Here is a 24563-nt window from a genome sequence, read left to right as displayed (position 1 = left end):
AGCCGAGTCCCTGCAAGCGCCATTAAGCGCCAAACATACAGCTTTAAAGAGCTGCTCCTCCAAGTCTAAGAGGGATGCAGGGAGGTGACGAGCCACCAGAAGATGCATAGCCCCTAAGCACCAAAAAGAGTAGTTCAAGGCGTCTCTAGACCTGGCGACCACCCCTTCCATCCTGGCCACCTATGGGTGTTCACGGAGGACGCGAGGCTCTCTGGCACTAGAATGCAGGGCAGCGTGGAGGCTAGGATTAACCAAGGCAGCCTTCCCATAAACCTCCTGACCCGCCACACTGTAAATCTTAGCGAACCTGCCTGAAGGATAGCCAACTGAGGTTTTTTTCTCATTAGCCTTTAAATAAGCACTGTCGGCTTGTTCCATGAAAACCGTGACAGGCTGTGCCCTTCCAAGGAGGATGGGTCCCCTTCTTGTAGATGAGGTGCTGGTACCCGGGGCCACAGGGCATTCCAGGTCAAACTGCTGGCCCATGGCATTTTCAAAAACTGAGTCAATGTAGTTCATCATACGATGGTACATGGAAAGGCCATGAGGCGGGAACTCACGCCCCTCATCCCCCTCCAGGCTTGTTAGTAACCTGTCATGCCTCTCTGAGTTGCGGCATGCCCCGTCAAGCCCCGGAGACGGCGAGGCCCCTGAATCCTGCCACCTAGAACAAGAAGGGCGAGGAGAGCCAAGCAGGACACGCCGATCCAAGCATCTGCCAGAAGAAGATCGCCTCCAGGACAATGGCTATCTGAGCGTGTCGGATCGTGCCGAGGAGGAGACACATCAGCCGAAACAGAGGCCACATGAACTCTGTGGAGGCTTGTATGAGCAGGACAGTGGGCTTGTTGGGCCGTAGGGGAGTCGTCAGACACTGGGCCCCCGTTGGCTGAACGGACAGAGGAGGCAGCCCGTGGGGAAGGCGTGAGCATGCCATCCTGTGGGTGGGAGACAAGGCAAGAGGGGCCGGGCCTTCACCAAAGGCAACTGGGGGAGAGCCAGGCCTATCCCCCCACCGACCGGTCCCGAGAAGGGGGGCAGCCGGACACCACTGAGGTGGGGCGGGACTTCTTGATCCTCTGAGCATCATCCTTTGGGGGACGATAATGCTTAAGAGGCACCTCTAGTCCTTGGACAGCCCCCTGGCCCCCTGACTTGGTGTGACTGCACACACCTTTTTGCCTCAGGACTTGGGGGGGAGGGGACACTGAACTGTATCAGGTCCGAGTCAGAAGATGAGGGCACAGCTGGAAGAGAGAGGTCAGAACCACGCAAATCTCCTATCCAAGAAGCAACAAGAGTGTTGACTGCAGCAAGCACCTCCTCCTGCCAACACTACAAAAAAAAAGAGAGGTCAATAGCAACAGGAGGTTTAGTGCCCTGCTGGGACAGATAGCTCATCCAGGGACAAAACACTAACGTTCTGAAACGAAATCTCCGAGCCGCCATGAACATCAGACACCAGTGAAACCCTTGTCCCCTGAATAGGAAGAGGTGCTTTAACAGACTGCAATGTGCCTACGTCACAGGAAACATTAAAAAAGGGGGCAACAGAACTATGTGAATGTTTTGCCTTGGCACATCTCATGCGCCTCAAACCACACTGGTACTTATACGCAGCAAGGATTTTATCACTGCTCCAAATAGAACATACATCACACCTTTTACCTGGGTTGCAGATATCTCTGCAATTAACACAAACAGAATGAGGGTCCTGGAGGAAATTGCCCAAGACCCTGGTGCAGTCTGGTCTCGAGCAAACCCTTCTAGAAGGCTTAGAAGATGACTGAGAACTGGAAGAACCAGGCGTGGAAGCAGCTCCATCCATCAGCAAACTACTCTCCTGAGCAGCAGCAGGCTGCTCTGGACGAGTATGCTGCCCATTAAGGTCCTCCACCATGAAAACACGAAGAAACCGGCAGAGAAAGCACTTGAAAAGTTCAAGAAGCGGAACAGGGACAGAAGCACAGCGCATGTTAACACGATGCGCGTCGAAAATTAACTGAGGGGCAGCGCAGTCGATCCCATTGGCAGTGCCGGGCACCATGCTGGCAGGCGTAGCGCCAGGCAGAAATTTTTGTAATCTCGGCGGACGAAAGTAAGTGAGACAGTGGAACTGCTAGTTTTTTGTATGAAAAAACAGGTGTCTGTGATAGAACCTGCAACTTAAAACACTAAAAAAGACCCCAAAAAACAAACATATTTACAGTTAAACCTAAACCAGTTTCTATTGTTGTCTTCAGAAATTATAAAAAAAATTCCCTTAAAACAAATACCTTTAAACCCACCCCTTGAAATATAGAAAAACAACCTAAAACACTGAAGTACACTCTTAAAACACTCTTAAAATACTCTTAGAAGTACACTGCATCACTCTTAAACCACCCTTACAATTACACTCAATCACTCTTTTAAAACAACACTTCTCCCATCCTTCCTAACACCCCAAATACTGTAAAACAAACATAAGAACATAAGAAAAGCGGGAAGCTGCAAGAGGTCACCAGGCCTATACGAGGTAGCATAGACCGGGATGAACTGGTCCCCCCCCTGCCAGCTGGGGTGAATTGGGCCACCCCTCAAAAATTTATGAAAAATTTGAAAATTGAAAAAAGTATATACTGGGCTTGAAAGCCCACTTCAGTATCTGCACAACCTTAAAAAAGTTTTTGGTCCTAACCGAAAACTTATGGTTCCTAGGGTGTCCCCAAAAAAAGTGTGCTTTTAAAAGTTGCAAAATTTTTGTGTCCCAAAATATTTTGTTGAATTTTCAAAAAAATTACAGGTCATATAGATAATTTTCTGTTCTTTTGCATGCTTTAATCAGAAATTAAAAATTCCTTTTAGTTTTAGTGCTATAGGCACTTCAATGAGTAGCCCGATTCACCCCAGTGTATCTCGTATACTAGGGTTTATCAGGCCACAACACTTTCATTATGTTTTTGCTACATTAAAACTTCCCAATGTTTTTTTTCCTTTTCAACTATAACCATCATTAAACTTCCTCCTCACACCACTGATGTACTGCAACCTCTTGATGTTTGCTATTTTAAGCCTCTGAAGACCTTTTTTTTTTTTTTTTCTTTCTTTTTTACGTAAGGAAAAGGGCCAGCCAAGGGCAAAAAAAAGAAAGTTAAAAAAAAAAGGCCCACTTGAGCACTGGCTCTCCAAAGAGTATAAAGTGCCAAAACCAGCAGCCAGAATTAGGGGAGCAAATGCCTCGATACCACCCTCTTAAAAGAAGACAAGATGTATGAATTTGGAAATACAGATGCAGGGAGGGAGTTCCAGACTTTACCAGTGAAAGGGATGAATGATTGAGAGTACTGGTTAACTCTTGCATTAGAGAGTTTGACAGAATAGGGATGAGAGGAAGAAGAAAGCCTTGTGCAGCGTGGCCGCAAGAGGAGGGAGGCATGCAGTTAGCAAGATCAGTAGAACAGTTACCATGAAAATAGCAATAAAATATAAAAAGGGATGCAACATTTCGGCGGTGAGAAAGAGACTGAAGACAGTTAGTTAGAGGAAGGGAGTTGATGAGACGAAGAGCTTTTGATTCCACCCTATCAAGCAAAGCTGTGTGACTGGAACCCCCGCAAACATGTGAAGAGTACTCCATACAGGGACAGATAAGGCCCTTATACAGAGTAAGCAGTTGGAGGGGCGAGAAATACTGTCAGAGATGCCTCAGAACACCTAACTTCATAGAAGCTGTTTTAGCAAGAGATGAGATGTGAAGTTTCCAGTTAAGATTATGAGCAAAAGACAGACCGAGGATATTCATTGTGGAAGAGGGAGACAGTTGAGTGTCATTGAAGAAGAGGGGATAGTTGTCTGGAAGGTTGTGTCGAGTAGATAGATGGAGGAATTGAGTTTTTGAGGCATTGAAAACTAATAGATTTTCTCTGCCCCAATCGGAAATCTTAGAAAGATCGGAAGTCAGGCGTTACTTGGCATCCCCGCGTAATCTGTTGACTTCCTGAAGGATTGGACGTTTCTGAAAGAACGTGGAAAGATGTAGGGTGGTATCATCAGCGTAGGAGTGGATAGGGCAAGAAGTTTGGTTAAGAAGGTCATTAATGAATAATAGAAAGAGAGTGGGTGACAGGACAAACCCTGAGGAACACCAGTATTAATAGGTTTGGGAGAACAGTAGCCGTCTACCACAGCAGCAATAAAGCGGTCGGAGAGGAAACTTGAGATAAAGTTGCAGAGAGAAGGATAGAAGCCGTAGGAGGGCAGATTTGATATCAAGGGTTTATGCCAGACTCTATCACAAGCTTTTGATATGTCTAACGCAACAGCAAAAGTTTCATCGAAATCTCTAAAAGAGGATGACCAAGACTAAGTAAGGAAAGCCAGAAGATCACCAGTAGAGCGACCTTGACGGAAGCCCTACTGGCGATCAGACTGAAGATTGTGAAGTGACAGATGTTTGAGAATCTTCCTATTCAGGATAGATTCAAAAACTTTAGATAAGCAAGAGATTAAAGCTATAGGACGGTAGTTTGAGGTGTTAGAACGGTCACCCTTTTTAGGAACTGGCTGAATGTAGGCTAACTTCCAGCAGGAAGGAAAGATAGGAGTCAATAGAAAAGTTGGAAGAGTTTGGCCAGGCAAGGTGCAAGCACAGAAGCACAGTTTTTGAGAACAATAGGAGGGACCCCATCAGGTCTATAAGCATCCCGAGGGTTTAGGCCAGCAAGGGTATGGAAAACATCATTACAAAGAATTTTGATTGTAGACATGAAATAGTCAGAGGGAGGAGGAGAAGGAGGGACAAGCCCATAATCATCCAAAGTGGAGTTGTGAGCAAAGATTTGAGAAAAGAGTTCAGCTTTAGAGACAGAAGAGATGGCAGCGGTGCCATCGGGATGTAATAAAGGAGGGAAAGATGAAATGAGGTTATTTGAGATGTTTCTGGCTAGATGCCAGAAGTCATGAGGAGAGTTTGAGTTTGAAAGATTTTGACATTTTCTATTTATGAAAGAGTGTTTGGCAAGTTGAAGAACAGACTTGGCATGATTCTGGGCAGAGATATAAGGTGCATGAGATTCAGGAGGTGGAAGGTTCAAGTACCATGTATAGCACGAGAACAGGCTGAGTTAAACCAAGGTTTAGAAGGTTTAGGTTGAGAAAAAGAATGAGGAATGTACGCCTCCATGCCAGACACTAACACCTCTGTTATGCGTTCAGCACAAAGAGATGGGTCTCCAACACGGAAGCAATAATCATTCCAGGGAAAATCAGCATAATACCTCCTCAGGTGCTGCCAACTGGCAGAGGCAAAACGCCAGAGGCACCTTTGCTTTGGAGGATCCTGCGGAGGGATTGGAGAAATAGGACAAGATACAGAAATGAGATTGTGATCGGAGGAGCCTAACGGAGATGGAAGGGTGACAGCATAAGCAGAAGGGTTAGAGGTGAGGAAGAGATCAAGAATGTTAGGCGTGTTTCCAAGACGGTCAGGAATACGGGTAGGGTGTTGCACCAGTTGCTCTAGGTCATGGAGGATAGCAAAGTTGAAGGCTAGTTCACCAGGGTGGTCAGTGAAGGGAGAGGAAAACCAAAGCTGGTGGTGAACATTGAAATCTCCAAGAATGGAAATCTCAGCGAAAGGGTAGAGGGACAGAATGTGCTCCACTTTAGAAGTTAAGTAGTCAAAGAATTTACTTTAGTCAGAAGAGTTAGGGGAGAGATAAACAGCACAGATGAATTTAGTTTGAGAGTGACTGTTAAGTCGTAGCCAGATGGTGGAAAATTCGGAAGACTCAAGAGCGTGGCACGAAAGCAAGTTAGGTCATTGCGCACATAGACGCAACATCCAGCTTTGGAATGAAAATGAGAATAGAGAAAGTAGGAGGGAACAGAGAAGGGGCTACTGTCAGTTGCCTCAGACAGCTGTGTTTCGGTGAGGAAAAGAAGATGAGGTTTAGTAGAGGAGAGGTGGTGTTCCACAGATTGAAAATTAAATCTAAGACCGCAAATGTTGCAGAAGTTAATGTAGAGAAAGTTGAGGGAGGTGTCAAGGCATTTGTGGTCTTCAACAAGAGAGGTGTCCAATCTGGGGACATTTTTGGTCCCCTCCCCAGAGGGGGACTCCGAGGCGTTCTTTATTTCGGGTCCCATTTTTCTTTTAATTTTGATTTGGAGTGAAGGGTGTATGTGTGGTAAGTGCATGTAGTTTTGTGTGAAGAAGGAGAGTTGTCTTTAGAGGGTAGGCTGTGACTACCCCCTTGAGTTGTGAGACACAAAGGGAAACAATCAGCGAGATCACAACTAGCTTTAATGGAACGTTCACAGCACTTCCTGAACTAGTGCTATTAGATCTCACTGGGAGTAAGGTATTGTTTCGGTAGGTGTCTACTATCTCCTCCTGAGGTAGTAGGTGGGATGCCACTATTGACAAATGGCAAGCAGCAAACTATGCTCAGAAAATTACCAAAGGGGAATTCGTAGATTTGGTGGGCAAGATTTGGGATGAATGTTTCAGTCTCCCATATGTAAAAATGGCCTTTAAAAAGATTATGTGGCAAAGAGTTCTTGAAAATGAAGTTTTGGAAAGAAAACCAAATGACATGTATGACAGACTGAAAAGGGATGATGTTGATGACTGTTGATGTGAAATATGTGTTTTGTGGACCCATAAAGCTTGTGGGCACAACACCTTATCAGATTTGAGGTGTGGATGTGGCCTATAAGAACTATAAAAAATCTAAAAACATATTCGAGAGAGAGAGAGAGAGAGAGAGAGAGAGAGAGAGAGAGAGAGAGAGAGAGAGAGAAAGAGAAAGAGAGAGAGAAAAAGTAAAATACATAAGAGATACTGATTAAACTTTGAAACTTTAGTGGCCCAAAAGATGGCCCAATTCACCACAAATGGTGGCCCCATTCACCCCAGGACTTTGGCACAGAGCAGGCCACTTATTTATGTTAATAACTTCTATAATGATAATCAAAATTATTATTTTCTTTCAGGAAACATGTATCACATAGTAAGGTACCTTCACACAAATTTTCAATTGATTTGGCAGATTTGTGTATATTTTTGTACTGATCGATCAAGTAGGTCAAGGTCATTACCATGTCAAGTTGTCCAAACTAACCCATCAACAAGGCTGGAAGAAGATAAGGTATACAGTGAGTTGTATATCATGAGTGATGAATGTAAACATGTAAATATCTATTGTAAGAGTTGATCTTTCTATGTGAAACTAACTGTGAGTAACGAGGCAGAAGCCCCGAACCAGGACCTCAAGGAGGGGGATGAACGAATAAGTGAGCAGATTGAGAAAAACACGAACCGGGGGATTGCCACGTGTAAACCCACCCTGAGGCAAATACCGAGGACTTATATGCCAGGTAAGCGCAGCGGCCTGACACACACAGTCAGCAAGCTGGCCAGACCTGTCAGACAAGCTAGACTCTCTCTCTCTCTGCTCTGCAACTACCCCGAAATGGTGAGTTACTGAAAAGACCTGGAAGACAGAAGTGATCGAGTGGGTAAGAATAGTGATCAGTGACGGAGGTTTGATTGGAAAACTTTGGTACTGTGTTACAGGATGTGAAAGTGGAGAGTGAGGTGTCAGGGGAGATGTAGGAGCACCACCGTGTGATGGAGAATTTAAGTGACGCTGGACAAGGCAGATGTTGGTGCCCAGCCTGTGACCACCCCGGGTCAGGACCCCTTTATCCCCGTGACCAAGTCATCGAGATACAGTTGTCAGTCGCGAACGCCAACATAAGGAAAGAAGGAGCGAGGAAGTGAGAGGATTTATCTACAATTAACCATTCAAGCCCGGGAGGCAACGGGTTAACAGAAAGAAGAAGGACGTGTGGAGAAGACAGGGGAATAGACGCAACGGCGGATCATCATTAGGAGGGAAATACAAGAAGATTGATTGTGACAGTGGCTAGGTTGCCATGCTAGAGTGTGCAACTACTATATTGTGGAGAATATATGGATGTACATAGTATGAATCTCTGTGGATTATTCATCCTAGATAGTGGCAGCTAAATCAGAAGGGTAAAGTAAAAGAAACAGTACATTTTATAATAAAAGGTATAAAAAGTGGCCTCTATTCACCCCAGTCTACGCTAGTCCCTTTGTGTTTAAGCTACCTAATTCCATCTATCTCCCCCATCCATGAACTTATCTAACCTTCTTTTAAAGCTCCCTATTGACTCAGTCCTGACTACATGCCCACTGAGACTGTTCCACTCATCAACCACTCTGTTTGAAAACCAGTTTCTTCCCATTTCTTTCCTAAACCTGAATTTTTCAAGTTTAAACACATTATTTCTGGTTCTGTCCCCACTACTGATCCTAAGAACTACATTCATGTCCCCTTTGTTAAAACCCTTATACCACTTAAATACTTCCATCGGGTCTCTTCTTAACCTATGTCTCTCTAAGGAATGCAGACTGAGTTATTTTCAGTCTCTCTTCATTCCCTGTATCTTTTTAGTCATCCTCCTTTGTACTGACTCCAACAGAGCTATGTCCTTCCTGAAATGTGGGGACCAGAATTGTACCACATAGTCAAGATGTGACCTGGCCAGTGCCAAGTATAATTTTAGTATTACTTCAGGACTCCTGCTTTAAACATTTCTAAAAATTAATCCTAATTCTCTATTCACTGTATTCCTGGCCTCAATACATTGCTTCCTTGTACCGAGATCGGAGCTATGACTCCTAAATCTTTCTCATACTTGGAACTTCCTAGACCTCATGTGGGAGAGAAATAACATTCAGATGCATCTCAAGAAAGACAGGTATAATGTTAACTTGCAAGATAAATATAAGATTTTAAAAAAACAAGTAAAAATGCTGCTTCATAGATCAAAGTCAGATTAATTTAACCAAAAATTTGAAGCCGAAAAAGGAAATACAGCCACCACTTGGAGCATGCTGAGGCAATTCATACCCCCACTACAAACAAAGCGTGTCCACTGTCAGCCGGAGACACAGGAAGTAAATACATTTTTGCTAATGTCGGGAAACACTTTTCAGAAATCACAATGCAATTTACCATATTATGATAATATAGAACAAGTCAACACTGATCAAGCTAACATTCCAGCAGGCAGCATATTCCGACCTGAACCCACCGACAGTAACACTATAATCCTAGTGATAAAACACTTAAGGAACACTTCCTCATATGGCTCTGATGGCATTCCACTGCACTTTCTAAAAGAATCCTTGCCCGTTATCATTACATACCTGACATGTATATTAAATACTTCAATTGTAACTGGGTCATTTCCTTCCCTGTGGAAACACGCCATAGTCGTCCCTATTTTTAAAACAAGAAATATCAACGAGCCAATGAACTATCGCCCAATATCTTTATTGCCCATAATATCAAAGGTTCTTGAGAAAATAGTAGCAAGGCAACTCAATTCACACCTCGAAAGGAATCACCTTCTCAGTAATACACAGCACAGTTTCAGAGCTTCACTCTCCACAGACAGTGCTCTCTTAACATTATCTAATAAATTATATAAAAATATTGACACTAAACACCTATCCCTAATTACTTTATGTGATCTATCTAAAGCTTTTGATAGCATGTCATAAAATATTAATGGATAAATTAAAAAAGCTAAATATAGATTCCTTTTGGTTCAGCAGTTACCTACAGCAAAGAACGCAGTCTGTCCAAATTGGCAAACATATATCAAATAAACTAGAGGTATCTTATGGTGTTCCACAGGGATCAGTGCTTGGCCCAGTTCTATTTCTAATTTATGTCAATGATCTCTCGCAATACATCTCCGACTGCCTTGTTATTCAATACGCTGATGACACACAGTTCATCCACACTGGACACATTGACAGACTACATGATCTCATACAAAAAGGAGAAGAAACTCTATCAAAAGCAAAACATTACTTCAATTCAAATGGTCTGCTACTAAATACAAACAGGACTCAATGTATGTTTGTTGGCAGCAGGGGACTCGTGTCACAGATTCCGCCCAACACTTCCTTGCGGGTTGACGGCGCTACCATAGTTCCCAGCAGCTCTCTCAAGAATCTGGGAGTGTATTTCAATCCCTATATGACTTTTGACTCACACGTAAATAAGATAAGCCGCAAAATTTTTAGCACCATAATTTATATTAACCCCTTCAGTACCGGATGTATGTTTTGTGACACGTGCATGTCACGGCTGAGTTCACGCGCCAGGAACCGGGCGTGCTCCCCGTGACATGCACATGCCACGGTTATAAGCTGTGTGTATTGAGGGCTCTCAAGGCCTCGGTTTCTGGGTTATTTCTACCCACGTGGTGGCAAGTGTCTGTGTTTTCAAACATAAGGCTGCAGCCATTCGTGGGACGGTTTGAAACATCATAAACTTTGACCAATGAGTTATTGTCAGTGCTGTGACGTAATTTGTGAAGACCAATCATCATATTATATTTTTTCTATACATCATATTTTCTGACCTACGTATGGCAATACATGCTTGTCGAGTGCCGCAATGCGACATTCTCTAGCTTCTGTTCAGTGCTGCCTGAAGTTTTGTTTGTGGTAGCTCGCGCGGATTTACTTCACAATTATGGATATCTGTACAACTGACAGTGAAGATGAATATGATGGTGGGACAATAAGTGAATTTGAGGGGTCTGATGACTCAATGGAAGGTGATACTTTGTTTGATCTTGAAGCTATCAGTGATGTAGAGAGTGATGCTAGCAGCGGCGACAAAAGTATTGAGACGTTGTCCGCAAGCAGTGGCCTGTCATGCAGCCCTCCTGCCTCACCCCCCACAGCTGCTGGTAGACAAACAGATTTCACACTTCTTTCAGACCCATTCTCTGACACCAGACCTAACCCTCTACCTACATGTAACACTGATTTTCCTGTATTATTCTACATCATGAAGCCAGTGCTATGAGTGCTCTAGACTGTTTTCAGTTATTCATGGGGAAAGATGTGATTGCTGCTCTGTGTCTCTGGACCAACACACGTGCTGCATATTTTTTTAGAGACAATCCCCACATCATTCCTAAGAAATTTATGGGTAAAAGTGGTCTAATGTCAGTGAGGAAGAGATGTATGTGTACATCTCATTGCAGCTACTCATGGGACTAACACATTTACCCAAGATATCTGACTATTGGAGTACATCAACACTGTGTCAGGGCCCACCTGTTTTCAGAGCTGTTATGAGTTGTAATAGATTCTCTCAGATTATTAGCTTTTTGAGGTTTTCACACCCTGATGATGCTGTCCCCAGGATGCCTATGACAAGAATTCGTACTTATTTTGAGTTGTTACGTGCTAAGTGCATGGAATATTTTTCTGCAGGTGAAAATTTTGCAGTGGATGAGTCACTGATTTTGTTCAAAGGCAGACTGCACTTCAGACAGTTCATAAAAACAAAGCGTAAGCACTTTGGTATGAAACTCTTTGCATTGTGTCCTAGTGCTAGTAATGCAAAAGGCTACACCTGGAATTTTTGCTTATATACACCTGCAATGTATGAAGAGATGAGACAAGACCCACAGCTTGCTATCCTCAGCAAGTCTGAGCGTGTTCCTGTGCATCTAATGCACTCACTTCTGAATCAGGGAAGGCACGTTGTTTTAGACAACTGGTACTCTTCCCTTCATCTGGCTAAATATTTGTTGACCAAGAAGACTCTGACTAGTGGGACCATTCGGACAAACAGAGGTGTGCCTGATATTATCTCACGCCAGAATCTTCAGAAAAAGCAGTCTGTATTTGGACGAAAAGAGGATGTGCTGATCGTCATATTTAATGACAGAAGATTGGTCCACGTTATCACAACCAAATATACAGCAGGGTACAAAGAACAATCATATCATGTCAAAGGTGGGGGGAGAGAGATGCTGCAGAAGCCCCTGCCTATTCATCATTACAATGACCAGATGGGTGCAGTTGATAATGTTGATCAGCTGTTGGAACCATAAGATCCAACCAGAAAATCTTACGCATGGTTCAAGAAGATTGGTGTACACATGATGTCTAGAATGGTACTCAATGCTAGAGTAATATATCAAAACTTGCATAAGTGTAGCACTGGGTGCAGTGAATTCATAAAGCTTGTTGTTCATGAGATGTTGCAAGAGTACAGTCTAGGGTATGCCAGCTTGTGTGTGGTACAGAAAGAACAACAGCGCCCCAAGAAAAAACCCAGAAGAACGGGAGTCCCAATGCTAGCAGCAGGTGCACAACCCTCACCACCAACAGCACGTGCACAACCCAGCACGTCAGGAGCTGCAGCCACACCAGTGGTTCATGGACTAATGACTATACCAAGCACAGCAAACACACAAAGGCCACGTAGACGGTGCAGGATTTGTACTACTGAAGGCAAGAACAAATGGACAAGAAAATACTGCCCTACCTGCAAAGATTTACCTGGATTATGTTCGCCTAAACATTACCAGATGTATCACAGCCAGCAGTAAACATAATCTCATTCCCCATTTTTTCTTTTATTTTTACAAGTTTTCTTTACCATCTCTTTTCTTACAAGTCTTTCTTCATTTATTTAGTTCTTATATGTTTACGCAATACATACACTTCACACAATGCACACACATAGCACTGCACTTACACATAAAACTGTGATACTGGCGCTATACTTTGTGTGAGCATGTGTCGCGTCTGGCCTGACCTTACCTGGGAGCGTGCTACGAGTTGTCCAAGCTTTCGGCCACAAAGGACCATCCAATTGTTGCTAGATGTCATCGTCACTTGCAAGGTAAATAAATACATAATTTTTCTGTGTATTCTGTGATTTTCAGGCTAATATATTTTATAGTTATCCAAGTATGAATGGTTTAGTGCAACATATGTAAAATCAAGGGAAAAAATATTTTACTTATTTTTTTTTTTTTTTTACCCAAATGACATGTTGTGGGGTTTCTCTGATAGAAACCATAAATATAAATACAGTAGAATCTCGAATCTCGATCGTAATTGGGACCCAAAATACTGATCGAGATTCAAAATATCGAGATGCGAAGTTAACTTCATATAGGGAAAAATGCAATTGGGACCAAAACTTTGGCAACTAACCTATATCAAGTACACAAACTCTCAGGCTGACACCTAAAGTACTTACCACACTACACACTGCAGTTCATATAATAAAACTAATGAAATGTTACAATAAAACAACACATATTTACCTTATATTTATTGAAATAAAATTAGGGTGATTGATGGGGGCTGGGCTGGTGGCTCGGCTACTGGGACTCACCACCTTCACTCCCTAATCTTGTCATGGCCTTGCGTATGTTCTCTCCACTGCAGCCAGCACCGTCAGTCTCTGCATTAAATCCTACAAATGGTGGTTCTTCAGGTAGTTCAGTGTCCAAAGCATCAAGGTCTATTGGTCCTTCGTCGTCTTCTTCTGTGACATTCTCGATGACCTCGGCGACTCGCTGCTGCATCTTGAACAACCTCGTTATAGTGGACTGTTTTTGTTCATTGACTTTACTGTTGTAAATGCCCATCATTTTTCTATTGAGATAATCAAAAGCCTCCTGGAGAGTTTCATTCTCCACTTTTCCCTCCACAATATCCCTGGCCTTTACCACAAGCCCCAGTGCCTCGGACAACTGTTGAACACTCAGGGATGGAGGCTGTGACACGGTATCAGGCTGTTCCAATTCTTCCTCCATTATGTCTTCTTTAATTAAATTTTCGATTGCTTCACTTGCATCAACCTTTTCTCCTAATAACTCTTTTATCACATCATTCTCATTAACATCACAGAATCCAGGGGCAGGAACAGTTGTAATAGATGTCACAGCGTCAGCCAGTAGATCAGCTTGTCATTGAATTTGTGAGGAATCTGAAGAATCTTTCTCGGCTAGCAGATTTTCCCAGGCATGTCTGATAGTTGCATCTGATATGTTATTCCAAGCTTTCACCATTAAATCCACTGCATTCCGGATGTTGTAGGATTTCCAGAACTGCCTCACAGAAATAGCTCCTTTTGACAAACGTCTTCCTCAGTGGTGACCTTGGGCTTGGCGGCGGCTTGGGTGGCGGTGTCGGTGGCCTGGTTGCAGGTGGCGGACAGTTCACGATCACTTTCACTTTCATTTGTGGAGTTTTCGATCTCAACCAGCTCATCATTGCTATCTGTTTCATGCCGCATTTTGTCATGAAGGTACTTATAGTATAATAGCTTTACATTGGCTATTATTTCCTGGTCCAGGTGTTGTAATATGCAAGTAGTGTTTGGGGGCAAAAACACGACTTGAACACATGGATGCCTCCCTATGAGGAATTTTGCATGGCCAGGTGCATTGTCTAGAAAGAGAAGGATTTTGAAATCCAGGTTTAGTTCCTCACACTTTTTCTTTGCATCAGGGACAAAGTACTTATCGAACCACTCGATAGAAAGTGCTGAGGTCATATAGGCTGAAGCTGTAGTCTCCCAATAAACATTCAGTTGTTGCATATCTGCGTGTTTATAAGGTCTAGGCCTTTTGTATTTGTGAATGATAAGAGGTTTCATTTTGTGGCTGCCAGAAGAATTACAAGTAAAAGAAAGCTGATACGTTCTTTGGACACTTTTACTCCTGGTGCTTGTTTTTCATTTTAGAAATGAAGGTGGCTTTGGGAGAACGTTTCCAATAAAGGCCAGTCTCATCACCATTATATATCTGGTCTTTGCAATAGCCTCCATCTTCTATTATTTGTTTGACTATTGCGGGATAATTAGCAGCACTTTCACTATCAGCAGAAGATATCTCGCCTTGATACTGTGCATATTTAATGCCACACCGCTTCTTAAACTTCTGCAGCCACCCCACAGAAGCATTAAATGCAGGTGGATTTTTTACTTGTTTTTTCTTGCAAACAGCCTGGTAGAATATCCTTGCCTGTTCACGCAGCTGAGGACCATTGATACTAGCTACCTCTCTTGCTCGTCGTTGAATCCACTTCACCAGATAATATTCCATTTCTGCCACTAGGCGATTACTTTCATTATAAAAACACGTGATGCGGCGCTGTCCAAGTGTGTTTCCTGTGAACAATTTTTTTGCCAATGTCACTGATTTTTTCACTTCATCTTTTTTGCTTTTCAATGTGGAAATAGTACTGAGGAATGCCAGTAAGTTTTTGTATTTCACTGACTCTATAGCCTTTCTCCAAGAGCTGCAACACTTTATCCTTGTCCTCTGCAGTGTATTTGTTCAGTTTTTTGCCCTTTCGATAATCACGTTTTTCACTTCCGCATTTTCTCACACTTTCTTGTCCTTTACACTCATTTTCGCTCTTATCCACCCCTTGGGCCCTTCCATTGGCTGCGGGAAACATGATGAATGGGATCCAGGTAGCCTGCCCGCACCGTAACGACCTTGACCGCGCACACCGCACACTGGTTTTAAACAGAGCGGGGAGGCCGCGTGTACTGATACACTCCACAAGCTGCCGCAAGGTGGAGAGCAATCAAAACAATCGCATCGCGATGCGCGCTTTTGATGAAAAAAAAAAACCAGCAATCGAGATTTGTGTAATTTCATCGAGATGTGTGAATAGTGGGTTTTTTATGGTGCAATCGAGATGCGAAATATCGAGATGAGATTGATCGAGATTCGAGATTCTACTGTAATATAATGTGAACTGGGTGTTTGTGAGAAGAAGCTGAAGACTACCGCACAGACGATGCGGAGGAGTGCGTGGGCAGTCGGTTCGGCATCGAAACGTCTTGTTTACATAAGGTTGACGGGTCGGTAACGAAGGGGTTAATAGAATAAAGGACAACTTCAGCAAAAGTGCAAGAGTAATAGTCATGCAGTCACTTGTCCTTAGCATCATTAATTATGGTATTAAGGTGTGGGGCACTACCAACAATACACTCATACACCAAATACAAAAACTGCAAAACTTTGCCACTAAAGTCGCTGTTGGTGGCGCTGCAAGGCATGAACATGCTACCCCATTCTTGAGAGAGCTTGGATGGTTAAAGATAAAAAAGAAACACATGTTTGAGATGGGAACTTTGATGTTCAGTGTAACCAGGGGGAGCTCTCTTAACAGTATATTTCACATGCCACTAGTCAGCGAAATATCCACTGTTGCCACCAGACAACAACATCAATTACCGTATTAGACGGCATATAGGATGCACTGGCATATGACGCACCCCAATTTTAGCAGGTCAGATTCAGGAAAAAAAGTTTTTAGTGTCTTTAAGCATATATTCTTGATAGCAGTCTCACAGCACATTACAGGCATGCAAAGCATCACAACAGCAATAAACATTGAACACGCAAATAAAGCCTTTTTTCCTGAACTTCTCTCATTTATCACCCACGTCTTTATGTCAACCTCTAGTTCTGGCCAATGTGGGGCTGGACAATGAAGGTTATGGTTACCTTTCATTGCACTCTTCAGTTGTTGTTCTTGCTGTCATCAGACACGTATCATTTTTTCCGTAGGTGGTGGCCCAAAAGCCCTTGCTGCTGCTCTATTCCCATTCTCCTTGGCATATTCTACAACTCTTAATTTGTAAGAAATCGTGTAGCTTTTCCCAGCTACTGCCATGATGATGTTACCAAAAAATCAAAACAATTCACATCCTTACCAGCAGTGATACCAAATCCCCAATGGTCACGAACAGTATATACAGTAAATGGAATAAGCATTGAATAGATTGGTAATAGATGTAATAAATAGACATAAAATAGATGAATAAAAAGCAAGAAGAAGGAACAAAAATCTGGATGGAATAGACGTTAATTAGATGGATTATATTCTGTAGTTTTGTTTCTTGCCAACAGATGACATGTAGAGTGGGGTTCTTCCAATCAGCTGATGCTTATAAACAAGACTCACGGCCTCATGGATTACGATAGATTGCTTTCATTTTTGCAATAATTTGTTTTTAAAGACTCAGTCATAATACGATAATTTGTTTTTAAAGTAACGGCAATAACACTGCTAATAACGATAATACAGGCAATAAAATAATGATGCGTGGAGTCTAGGTTAGGTAGAACCACTGATCGTAAGCTGGGTTAGTGTGTCTCTGGAGCCTATGGGAGGTCTCAACTTTGCATATAAGACGCAGGGTGATTTTATGAGCCAAAATTTTAGAAAAAAGTGCGTCTTATATGCCGTCAAATATGGTATATGTGCCAGTGAATAATACCTGTACAGGGGCACGCTCCATGCTAGTGGCTGGGCCCACACTGTGGAACAGCCTTCCCAGTGACATCAGAAATGCACCTTCATTACGCTCATTTAAGAAACAGCTGTTCCTCCATCTTTTTAAGCATCAGTATAGTGAGTAGTCTATGTTACCAGCTTGTTATTATGTTTTATCCCTGACTATTTTATTTTTAGTTGTTTTGTCATGTTTTATATGTACTTTTAATTACGACGCAGACATATTTCTTAGCTTTTTAGTCATAATTTTGTCTTGTTTTATGTGTAGTTTTAATTATGACACAGACACGTCTTAGCTTTTTAGTTATAATTATATTTTATCATGTATTATAATTGATTGTTAAACACATTTATTTTATCTGTTTAGGGCATCACTGATCTCACAATGTTTGTATGATCAAATAGAATAAAGGTTTGATTCTGATTCTGATTCTAGTGCCACGTTATCTATCGTGTACCTATTGCTTGGATTATCTCTACCTGCACTCAGCACCCAGCACTTGTTAATATTGAACTGCATTTTCCATCTACCTGTCCATTTTTTCATCCAATTCAAGTCAGCCTGCAAATCCATGGCATCCGAATCAGACCTAATTAATTAATCTACCTATCTTTGTGTCATCTGCAAATTTACTGGTGTCACTATTAATTCCACTATCCAAGTCATTGATATATATTAGAAATAATAATGGCCCTAAAACTGAGCCCTGTGGCACCCCACTAACTACTTCTCACCACTCGGGATTAGATCCATTAATTACTACCCTTTGTCGCCTGTCGTCTAACCACGCTTTAATCCAGCCTAATATTCTATCCTCTACACCGTGTGCTTTAACCTTTTTTAAGAGCCTCTGGTGAGGTACCTTGTTAAAGGCTGCACTGAAATCTAAGTAGCCTATAGAATGTCATAATTATCACCCTTATCTGCCGTCTCATAAACCTTACTATAAAAGCTAAACAAGTTTGTAAGACACATCTTTCCCTTCATAAATCCATGTTGTGTTTGATTTATCAAGCCGTGATTGTCTAGGTGCTCCCTAATGTTTTTCACTATTATTGATTCCACTAATTTACCCACAATTGAAGTTAAGCTGACAGGCCTGTAATTAGAGGTTAAGATTTTATCTCCCCTATTAAGGTGGAAATTCGTTAATTTGGTCAAAAAAATTGAAAAATTGGAAACTTGGTACTTGGGTTCGTCTCTGGAGAGGGAAGCCATGGCCGAAGTTGCCAGGCGCATAATGCACTGCTTACCTGCTATTGGCGGGTTTAAAGAGCCGGCCCTTTCAATACCCAAGCGTGCATACGCCCCTTTTTCTTCTAGTCTTTGTTTTGCTTGTACTTATTATTTTTTTTTAGCTGTTTTATTTTTTTTTGCATGATGTACGATAGTTTAGTATCAGGCAGTGAGGGTGAGGAAGACGCTACTCCCTCAGTACCAATCGATACAGCCTTAGGGAGTGCGCGTGCATGCAGCCTACCTGTTGATCGTATTTTACACGTGTTGGGTTCCCAAATTGTGACAATGCCACGTGTAAGGCCATGATGTAACATGGCCTGAAACTATCTAAACAGCCACTACCAGCCTCCAAGCAGTTGTCAAGGGATTATGTAAGTACATATCTGAGTTTGGTACATATTGGAGTGAGTTATTTTTTTTTTTTATACCATGTGGGCTTTTCACGGAATTTATGGGCTAAAGGGATACTTTTAGGGTACCTCCTATCTTAAAGCCCACCTGCTAGGAAACCGTTGCCCCGAGTGAGGAAGCGAGTTATGTGGGGGTTTTGAAGATGTTCACAGAAAAATGCGTTTTTCTCGACTTTCAGTTTTTCAGCATATACTGTTGAATAACTTTTTCAGTAATTGGTCAATTTCAAAACTTTTTGCAGCAAAATGATCAACAACCTCATCTTAACAAATGCCAGCATGATAATGCATGAACTCACTCAAATAAATTTACAACAGGCTTATAAACTCAAATTTTGATGAAAAAAAGGTAACAATTTGGAGTGTAATGAAATTGTTATAACATAGGTTATGTGTATGCCGATGCTAACATTTATTTGTTGTTATGTATATTATATGTGGTTAAGAGGAAATTGCCACACTGTTATTAGTTTTGATTTTATAATGGTATTTTGAATTATTTTCTTATCGCCGAAAAAATATTTATTGCAAAAAAACTACGCCACATTTGTGTACCAAATTAACACTGAAGACGTACACCATAAACGTACACCTTGTGTATAAATATTATTGAATTCGGTGAAAAAATAGCAATGGGAGAGCCAAAAAACCGATATTGATATCGAGTCATCGAATTACCACCTTAAATATGGGAACCACATTAGCTTCTCCCCATATTGAAGGTACCTCACCTGACACCAGTGACATCCTAAAAAGTACCGCTAAAGGCTCACTGGCGACTTCCTTGCATTCCTTTAGAACCCTTGGATATACTTCATCAGGTTCTGGTGACTTGAATTTTAGTTTATTTATCTCATGTTCTACCACCATCTTAGTTGTATGAATATCTGTCAACTTTTCACTATCCTCTGCCCTAAATATCTGTTTGCTATCTGGGATTTCCTGTGTGTTCTCCTGGGTAAAGACAGTTAAAAAATACTCGTTCATAATTCTACTAATCTCTTCTGCAGAACTAACCATCTCCCCATTTGCTGTCCTTAAGGGATCTACCGTATTTTACGGCTTACAAGACGCACTTTTTTTCCTAAAAAATACCCTGAAAAATACTAGTGCGTCTTCCAAAATCAATGTTGTATTGTAAGGTAGCATCCAACCTCAAGTGAGCTTGGACAGATAGCGACCTGGATTTGTATGTTGAGTCATTACATTATGATGATAGCTTAAGTACCATTTAATTTATCCTTTTATATTATGTAAACTCAGTACTTAGGTGTTACAAGTATTTCCAATACCATAATTCTTCCTGCAGCCTACTCAGCATGTGGAGAAAACGGGCCGCTCCCTCGTCTCATTGCAACACACACATACATGCACACGAACGCACACACATCATGCCAGGTGCCTTTATACCTTTAATAATAAAACATCCAAGTGGCTTACTCATTCAAGTAAGAGCCAAAACTCCACTTGTGAATTGTATTCCCATTGATAAAGCCTATGAAGCACGACTGCAAAATAAAATAAATACAAACTGCAGCACTGACATGTTCGAATTTTGGCGATCGGACAAGCGATTCCGTAATGTAAACAACAGGTCCAAAACATGCCGTTGCCCGCCACTAAAACAAGAAGAGAAGGACTGTTTCATTGTGTATATGTATTTAGGTATGGTGTTTTTATTTACATTGTTTTAAATTTGTGGTGAGTGCTTCAGCAAATTTGTAATGAGGGGTGAAACAATAGTGTCTTGCAGACTTCTTGCTTCTTATGTTTCCGTGTTCAGTGGTCGGGTATATGGTGAATGCGTTCTTGTATGAGAATGACTTCTTTTTTCTTAGAAATTTCTTTCAAAATTAGGGTTCGTCTTCCAAGATGCAGCGTCTTGCAAGCCGTAAAATAGGGTATTTCTTCTCTGCTTTACGTCTTGTATAACTTGGACCTTGAGGTCCATCTTTGCTTGGCTGGCTACCCTCAACTCACATTCACTTTTAGCCTCCTTCATTAACCTCTTAACTGTTCTTACTAATTCATGGTATAGTAGCCTTAAAGCCTCATCCCTTACCTTTAGCCTCTTATATATATTCCTTTTCTGCCCTATGTATCCCTTTAATCTGTCTGTCATCCACTTAGGGCCGTTGCTTTGTGATTTTATTGTTTTATGTGGAATGTTAGCTATCTGACCCTCATGTATTTTATTTAGAATGTTGGTATAGATCTCACCAACCCTCAGCTGACCGGGATTCCTCCCATGTTCTAATCCAGCTCCCCCCACTTCCACACTGTCTCTCTGTCCCATTCCAACTTTGCACCTCATTCCCCTTCTCTGCTCTTCCCTTCCTTCTACCTTCCTTCCCCTTGCCGAGCGACTCCTTGTAAATACTTCCTTAAGCCCTCAAAATTAGCCTTCCTGAAGTCAGGTACTTTCCTTTTGTTCGTTTTTCTAAGTTTCATGCCATTTCAATGCATGCCGTATTTCTTTGTGATCACTGTTACCTAGCTGGCTACCAACCTCCACCTGTGTAACTGCCTCCTCCCTGTTTGTCAGAATTAAATCTAGAATATTATTTGCCCGTGTGGGTTCTAAAATGACTTGCTTTAAAAAATTATCCCAAATGACCTTATGAAACTCTTCTGCTTCCCTGTTACCCACCACCAAACTCCAATCAACATTCCTATAGTTAAAATCCCCTACCAAACATATCTTACTGTACCTGGCTGCTCTATTTATTTTCTCCCATAGGGAAGAGTTTATTTGGTCTGAAGCATTTGGTGGCTTGTACACTAAACCCATTACCACTAACTGAGACCTGTCCTTAATATCTACCCATAGAGACTCAGTTTTGCTGTCTGTCTTCATTCTGCTATTTATGCAACATTGGAGTGTGTCCTTGACATACAAGGTCACTCCTCCCCCTCTTCTGTTTTCCCTATCCTTATGAAAAAGTGTATAACCATCAATTTTCACCTCCTGATCAAATACGTACCTTCCCTGACATATCAAACCAGGTTTCTGTTAATGCAATTATATCAAAATTTTCAACACAAGCTGCTCCTCTCAGCAAATCTATCTTATTCAATATACTCCTACAATTCATCATAAACACTTAAAAATAAAAAAACAACATACAAACTCCCTTCCAAACACCATCCAAAAAACACTCACCATCTCCCAGGCATGGATATTAGCCTTGTCCAATTTCTTGATAGCGACAGGGAGCGAATCGCGTTTCCTCACGCCAGAATACACGCAACCAAAGCCTCCCTTGCCAATAATGTCACCCACCCTGTATGTCTCTCCCACTTCTGGAGATAAAAGTAAACATTAAATTCACATACCATATACTATACATCTATAAACTGACAGTAAAAATAACCATCACAAAACTTACACACTATCTTCATACTCCCATAACAATTCAAATTAGCCTCCTAACTCAAACATATTTGCAAACATCATGAGTCTTGTTTACATTCTTTATGCTACAGCATTTGAAATTGTTTTCTAAAAGTGTGACATTACGAGACATGTAAGACTTGTCACTGGTGTTTCCAGAGTGGTGTGAAAGTTCTGTGGAGGCACTGATGTCCAGCTTCTTGGGATGAATGGCTCTGGAGGTAAGCAGAGAAAAGACTTCATTAAATATTGATAGGCACACACACAACACATCACAATTAACATACATAAGAAGCTGGTTCTACTGCAACACTCCACTACAGGCCAATGACTCACCTCAGATAACAAACTACATTAACTTATCCTTTTCAGTCCTCAGCAAAGAAAACACAAGACTAATTTTATAGTTCCTGTGATATTGACAAGATTCTTATATCAATAACAGGAGAAACAAAACCTTGAAAAACAGTCATGGTGAGGGTGTTTTTTCAGTTACAGTGACATATTAATTTTTTTTTTATTCCACTAACAGGAGAACCTTGGCCTTGAAAAACAGTCATGGTGAGAACAAATTGTATTCTAAACACAATGTATGTTTCCATTATCCTATAAAGGAGACATGAGAGCACAAGGACAAGGACACTCAAGACAGAGCAATTTACACAAAAATATTTCTACTCAAAACAGTGATGTCATTGGCTCCAGTGAGTTTTAATTCTGATATAAGCTGAACAAATCATCATATAAACTAAAAATAAGAGCTGAAAAGATATATATATATATATATATATATATATATATATATATATATATATATATATATATATATATATATATATATATATAGCAGGTGCCCCTCTTCCCACTGAAACAGGCCCATACCATGACGCTATCTGGGTGTTTAACTGTCTTGACCGTAGTGGGCGTCATATCTGCTCACGGTGCTTTACCAAGCTTGAGCCACCCCTGACAGCAAACGTGCTCGTCACTCCACATCACACTTTTCCATTGCTCAGGTGTCCAGTCACGGTATTGCTTGGCAAACTGCAGTCTCTTCTTCCTCATGGTGTCTGTGAGAGAGAGAGAGAGAGAGAGAGAGAGAGAGAGAGAGAGAGAGAGAGTTGCAAGAGAGACAGCGACATCTTGGAGCAGGTCTGGGTGTTTTTCTTCAATTCTGCTGCTGTAATATGGATTTTGCTTCAGCTCTCTCACCAACATCTTGTCAGTCCTCTCTGAAGTTTTTCTCTGCGCCCACATCCCAGTTTGCGAGGTGGTAACTGCTAGGCAAGCGGACTTTTTAAGCTTGAAGAACACTCTGCTGACATTTAATTCGGCAGCAACGTGCTTCACCGGCATTCCCTGCTCTATTAGGGCAAGCCTTTTCTTCCATTGTAAGCTTCTTCCGACATTGTGATGCTGTGGTAGTGTTTGGTGGTTTTGTGTTTGGTGCATGGAAAGTGAGTGGTGCATCATAGATGTGCTCTCCTTCAGCTCTGAGAGCACTAACTGACTCAAGTGTCAAATGTGGTTATGGCGGAAAGCACGCGTCATATCACGCCTCCCACCACTCACATCGCGGTAATTCAAATACAAAGTGGCCATGTCGTTAACTTTATTTTCGTTACAGGGTAAACTTATATTTTACACTGTATATATATATATATATATATATATATATATATATATATATATATATATATATATATATATATATATATATATATATGCACAATGACATCACCTCTTTGTACAGCCTTAGGTATACATGCATCATAAACATACTTTAACATACCGGCAATCGAGCACCTCATCTACTTTTTTCACATCTCCTGCCTTACAGTAAGTCTGACTATCCAGCATCAGCCTCTGGTCATCACTGATGTGTATTTCCTTACGGTCATCACTGGATACCGAGGGACAGAAATTACCTTAGAATGAAGTTCCTCCAATGTGTCCGTTTCCCAACACACATGCATCAAGAGTCAAATCATGCCACAAGCTTGCCACATTCACATCATCGAAGCACCCATCACAATGTACAAATAGTGCTTTAGTGTTCTTAAACCATTACATTCACTGCAACCCATCTCCAAAGCAATAAGCAATCAGTAACTAATAAAAGATTCAATCTTATATTACAATTCCACATGCAACAACCAAAGCCAGAGAGAGAGAGAGAGAGAGAGAGAGAGAGAGAGAGAGAGAGAGAGAGAGAGAGAGAGAGAGAGAGAGAGAGAGAGAGAGAGAGAGAGAGAGAGAGAGAGAGAGATTCACATTAGTTTGTATGACATTGCAAGTAAATTAGACCAATCATAACTCCAGTGCCTCCTTCACACTTACCAAATA

The sequence above is a fragment of the Portunus trituberculatus genome, chromosome 35 (assembly GCF_017591435.1).
Source record: "Portunus trituberculatus isolate SZX2019 chromosome 35, ASM1759143v1, whole genome shotgun sequence".
In the NCBI taxonomy this organism is placed as follows: Eukaryota; Metazoa; Arthropoda; class Malacostraca; order Decapoda; family Portunidae; genus Portunus; species Portunus trituberculatus.
This window is presented reverse-complemented; position numbering follows the sequence as displayed.